We start from the raw sequence: 6027 nt of genomic DNA, 5'->3' as shown, positions 1-6027 counted from the left end.
CCCAGACTGGCCAAGGCCAGGCATACAAGGTCAGCCCAGTTACCTCCCTGTTCATTTTTGGGGGGCTGTGTTTCAGTTCTCTGGGGACTTGGCAGAATGCCCACCTTTGAAGCATAGGACCCCTTAGCATTCCCAAGGTCAGCTGCCAGCCCTCACTTTCTTTTCTCCTCCTCCGGGTCCCAGATCCCTGGCTGAGGGGCAAACCGGACACACAGCCAGGCATCCTCCCCAACAGGAGCTGGGGGCCAGGGTAAGCCTGAGGTTTCAGCTCCCTCCAGGGAAGGTCGGTGGAGGCACAGACTAGGATCCCATCCCAGCTCACTGAGCACACAGCGCCGCCTCACCTGGTCCTCCACTACTGTTTGCATACCCCCACGGGCAGGGTGCTCACCACCTCCAGCCACACAGCTAGCATTAAATGAAGCTCTCTGAAGATGCAAGACTTGATTCTAAGCTCTCCACCCAGAGGAGCACATTTAATCCTCCCCCAAATCTGAGACAAATACCATTCTGCCCATTTAACAAATAAGGAAACAGAGGCCCTGAAGATCAGGTTGGCTGCTGGAGATCACGCGGCTTGAGGTCCAGCATCAGGGCCTGGCTCCAGAACGCAGGCTCTCGATTTTGCAGTCCGTTTCTGCTTGACATTACCTGTTAGAAAGGGCTTCTCTTTAAAATTCCCAGTAAAAGATGCTTCCAGAAATGTGTTTCCTTGGGATTAGCTGAAACCCTTCCTCTGAAGAAACCCTGGTCCTGGAGGCTGTCAGGACCCCCTCCCAGCAACACACTTGCTCTCTGTCCTCCGCAGGCTCTGGACACCCACTCCCAGCTCTGGCAGAGGCTTGTCTTCGATGACAGGGGTACAGTCCGTAAACTGAAATTGAATTTTTGCTGGAGTGTGGCTGAAGGAAGGAGTGTGGGGTATGAGGCCCTTACCCGCAGCCACTTCCTCGTCACTCTGGGCTGCTGTCTGTTTCACTGACCAATTCCCCTCGGAGTCGTATCTGAGCCCCTGGTGTCACTGACACCCAGCCCCAACCCCACCCTCCCCATCAGCTAAGCTTTCAGTTTAGGGAGGAAGGGTGTTTGGGGGGATGGGAGGCAGAGGCAGAGGGAGTAGAAGAGGGATGGTGGGGAAGGTGGACGAGGAAAAGGGGAGAGATGAGGAGTGGGGGTGGGGTTTGGGGAGCCAGAGTCAGCGGGATGGAGAGAGAAGGCAAGAATCATACCTGGATTCCTGCTTCGCGCCGTCAAGCGGATTATCAATACATAAAGCGCGTGAATGAGTGGGCTAAGGGCTTGCCTTGTTTGCAGGCTGCAGCCTACTGAGGCAGTGGGTCAGCTTCTTCCCAGTCCAAGAGGCCAGAGGGGCACTTTGAAGCTGAACTACCCCAGCTCCAGCTCCCGCCCCTTCACCAGAGCCTCAAACAAAGCAGCGGGAAGATGGGCTGCAAGCCCCAGCCAACAGCCCAGGGAAAGGGGCGCAGGTGACAGCAACCCCTGGCAACCGTTGCCCTGGCAACCATTGGCAGCTGCAGTGACTACTACGTCACCACCCAACTCCAACCCAGCACAGTGCAGTTCCCCTAACTTGTCCTGTGCCCATATTCCCTTACTCAGATGCTGGCCAGGCATGGAACAGGCAGGAAGAAGGGCAGAGTTTAGTGCACTAAGTTATGGGCAACACTGGGGAACACCTGCCTAAGTTCATCAACATTTAAATCTTTTTAGAACACTAGTGAGGTCTACCCTTGCGATCAAAAAATGTCTGCTATCAGCTATATTTGCCCATGAGGCTGCCAGCTTGTGGCCTTGGCTTAATCCCCCTGGATACCCATCTAATTCCCACCACTGGGTTCCAAGAGAACAGAATGTGTACAATACTTCTCTGGAAATGTCTTAGAGGAGTGCCTCCTCCAGGAAGCCTTCCCAGATAGCCACAGCACACCAGGAATCTTTCTCCTGAATTAGCCCTGGAGTCAGAGGTTCCCCCTGGCTTTCCTCCAGTGCACCCTAGGGGCCAAGAGTGGGTCTTTTTTGTGCCTTAGAGTAAGTACCTGTTTGGGGAGGGACGAGAACTGAGGCAAAGCTTCTGAAAGCCTGCATATGTGCCAGGCACTCCACTGGGCATTTTGGAAATTCATTTCCACCACTCTAAAGTTTAGCCCTATTGAACCCATCTTACAGATGGAATGACAGAGGCTCAGGCACATGATGTGACCTGTTCAAGGCCACCTAACTGGTAAGAGAGGTGTATGGAATTCAAACCATGATCTCCTCTGAGGCATGAAGACATCAAGACCTAATGTCCATCTGATGCTTGACTAATCCCACCCCCATCCAATGTATATCCAGACTTTATTTGATTGCCTCCATTGACGGGGGCTCACTTCATTTCAAGAGGACACATCTCTTTGACCTCTGAAAAGTCTTTCATAGCCATTGAGTTAAAGGCAAAAGGACATCAAAGCCATGGGATGGCCTCTGTGTGCCATACAGAGCCCAGAAGAGGACCAGGGCCATGGGCGCCCCCACCAGGGCCTTCAGCTCCAGACCAGCAGCTGATTAAGAGACAGGATGGGGCTGCTCAGAGCGCCAAGGAGCCCAGGGTTTCAGAGCCCTTCCCCAGAATAAGCAAGGAACCCCTCGGCACTCACACTCCAGGGGGCTCTGGGCTGGCTTCTGGCCGAGGCCGTGGGAAAGGCAGCAGGGGCTGGGGTCCATGGGATGGTGCGCCCCTGCATTCCCATCGCTGCTCCCCGCCCCGCCCCCCCCCCCCGCACTAATGGACCAGAGCCAGGGCTATTGTCTCACTGGCGGCGCAGAGCTGTGTCCTATTCAGGCACTATTTTTGGCGCCCAGAGGAAGAGGAAAAGAAAGCAAAGAAAGGAGTTGCTGTTCTCGGTGGAACCTTCGCCCGGAAAGGATTCCAGGGCCTGCTGGGCCAGAGAAGGCTGTCACTGTGGATCAAAAGACCCTAGGCTTGAAAGGAGCTGGCGGGGGGGCTGTGGTTCAGGGGAGCCAGAGTGGGGGCCACAGATGGGGCACCCCTGGCCTTGTACACATGCTTGGTACTCACTAACTGCAGCCACATGCAGAGAAAGAGAGGCCCAGGATACCTGGTTCTACCCAGAGTCACTAAGCACTTATAAAAACAATTAAAAAAAAAAAACAAAAAAAACCTACAGTAGCACATAGCTGCCCACAACCAAGTCTCTGCCGGAAAGATTCTCACTTAACACCCACAACACTCCTGACCAGGGCGGAGGTCGGGGACAAAGTGATAAGCCTCATAAATCAGATAATTGATGCTGTGAGAGCAGCATGACCATCGAAATAACAAGCTAGTGACCCCGCTCCATTTCCTCCACCTTGTGCCACCCCACCCTTCCTTGCTTACACCAACTCCAGCGCACTAGCCTTCTTTCTATCCCCAGACACACATCAGGGCCTTTGCACATGCTTTCCCCGCAGCATAGAACATTCTTTCTGGGTTCTTTCCCTGATTGGTTCCATCTCAAGACTTTTCTTTCTTTTTTTAATATTTATTTCTTTGTGCCCAGTCTTAGCTGCAGCTTGTGGGACCTTTAGCTGTGGCATGCACACTCTTAGTTGTAGCACGTGAGATCTAGTTCCCCAGCCAGGGATTGAGCCCAGGCCCCCTGCATTGGAAGCATGGAGTCTTAGCCACTGGACTATCAGGAAGTCCCCCTTCTCAAGTCTTAATCCAAGTCTCCCCTCTCCTAAAAAGCCTTCCACGTACAGCCAACCAAAATATCCTCGCCATTCATCTCCTCTTCTATGTCACCTTATGTAATAAACTTTAAAGCACTTAACATTGTCTGAAATGACCCTGTGATTTGCTTGTCATCCATTTCTCTGTGTTTGCCCTTTCTTGTCTATCTTGCTCATCACTTGTATCTCCAGTACCTAGTGCCACAGAGCCTGGTCCACAGTAGATGCTCAATGACAGCTAGTTAATAAATGGGTGAGTGAATGAGACAGAGCTGGGAGTCTGACCAGGCCAGGCTGGCTCCAAGCCTTTTTCCAAAAGAGCCAGTTCCTGATGCTTAGGGCAGGGGGATTCCAGCTCTGAGCCGTTCCCGCTTCCCAGCTTCTATCTGAGTTAGAGGCACACACATCGCTGCCAGGTGCTTGGCCAGAGAGGGGCTTCCAAGACTGTGCACAGACTGAGAGCCAGGACAGGACCTGAAACTTCAGCTCCCATCCAGAGCCACCTGATAAAGGCTTTTATGAAGTCCTGTAGTGCACAATGGCAGTGGCAGACTTTATTTTGGGGGGCTCCAAAATCACTGTAGATGGTGACTGCAGGCATGAAATTAAAAGAAGCTTATTCCTTGGAAGGAAAGTTATGACCAACCTAGACAGCATATTGAAAAGCAGAGACATTACTTTGCCAACAAAGTCCGTCTAGTCAAGGCTATGGTTTTTCCATTAGCCATGTATGGATGTGAGAGTTGGACTAAAAGCAAGCTGAGCGCCAAATAATTGATGCTTTTGAACTGTGGTGTTGGACAAGACTCTTGAGAGTCCCTTGGACTGCAAGGAGATCCAACCAGTCCATCCTAAAGGAGATCAGTCCTGAGTGTTCATTGGAAGAACTGATGTTGAAGCTGAAACTCCAATACTTTGGCCACCTGATGCAAAGAACTGACTCATTTGAAAAGATCCTGATGCTGGGGAAGACCGAAGGTGGGAGAAGAAGGGAACGACAGAGGATGAGATGGTTGGATGGCACCACTGACTCAATGGACATGAGTTTGAGTATGCTCCGGGAGTTGGTGATGGACAGGGAGGCCTGACGTGCTGCAGTCCATGGGGTCGCAAAGAGTTGGACACGACTGAGAGACTGAACTGAACTGAACTGTTGTGCACAAGCCTGGAAGCCCAAGGCTTTCCTAGACCAGTGGGACCACAGACATATTTTCACAGGTGCTGGATTATTTGATGTTTGAGATCCTGTCTGAACTGTGATCCAAATTAGAGTTTTCTCTCTATGTGGAGGCAGAGTACACACTGCTACACCTTCCACCACCTGCTCCCATGGACCCAGGGGAGAGGGGCCCAGGCATGCGATTCACCAGCGAAGGTGGGTTGTGCACCCACTGCCGCAAATGCCAGATCTCCCATCTGGACTCCCTGTGGGCTCCCCAGAGTGGAGCAAGGAGGGGAAATGGCATGTGCCTGTGGCCGGGGAGGATCCTGGGGTCTAGGCACCTGGAGGCAGGTGTGTCCCTAGGACCAGCCTGCAGAGACTCGTGATGGAGCTGGGGCGGAGATAGGAAGCAGGAGGGAGCATGAGCCACACGATGTGCCCCTGACCTTCTGCAATGCATGCAGCTGCCCTGAGAAGAGTAGGTATTATTAAGCTCATTTTACAAATTGGAAAACTGAGGCTCAGAGAGGAGAAGCTTCTTTCCTGGGGTCCCATGGCTGCTGAAACTGAACCTATAGGTAGTTCTATGAACTCCTTCACCCGTGATGCCCCCATTGTCCCATCTCCAGCCCTGGAACCTCCAGGACATGGAGAGGAGTTGCCAGCCACTCCAGGGAAGTGGACATGAGGCCCAAGAGGCTGCACGATGGGTCCAAAGCATTCCAGCCCAGAAACCAGACCCTCACCCATAGGCTCATGGGGTTTGCAAGCACTCCCATCCTTCCAGGTCATTAGTTACTGCAGCTCCCAACTCTGGTTCCCTAAACCCAGGTGGGGGAGCAGAGGCCAGACTCCCAGATGCACTGACACCCACTGCAGGGTCTCCTTGGGGAGACACTGGCTGTCCTTTCCACCACAAATGGCAATGTGCACTACCCCCAGACCCGGCCCGGGTACTGGGACCCAGATATTCTCGGCTTCTAGCCAAGGAGCCAAATAATAGACTGCCCATTTGGCCTGGGGTGTGTACCTAGGTGGCAGAGCCCCAGCCGGGTGTGGCAGATGTGGTCATGGACAAAGGATAAGTACAGCTTTGAGGAAACCACACGAGGATTCCTTCCGGCCTTGCC

Source organism: Budorcas taxicolor, chromosome 18, assembly GCF_023091745.1.
Source record: "Budorcas taxicolor isolate Tak-1 chromosome 18, Takin1.1, whole genome shotgun sequence".
Classification (NCBI taxonomy): Eukaryota; Metazoa; Chordata; class Mammalia; order Artiodactyla; family Bovidae; genus Budorcas; species Budorcas taxicolor.
This window is presented reverse-complemented; position numbering follows the sequence as displayed.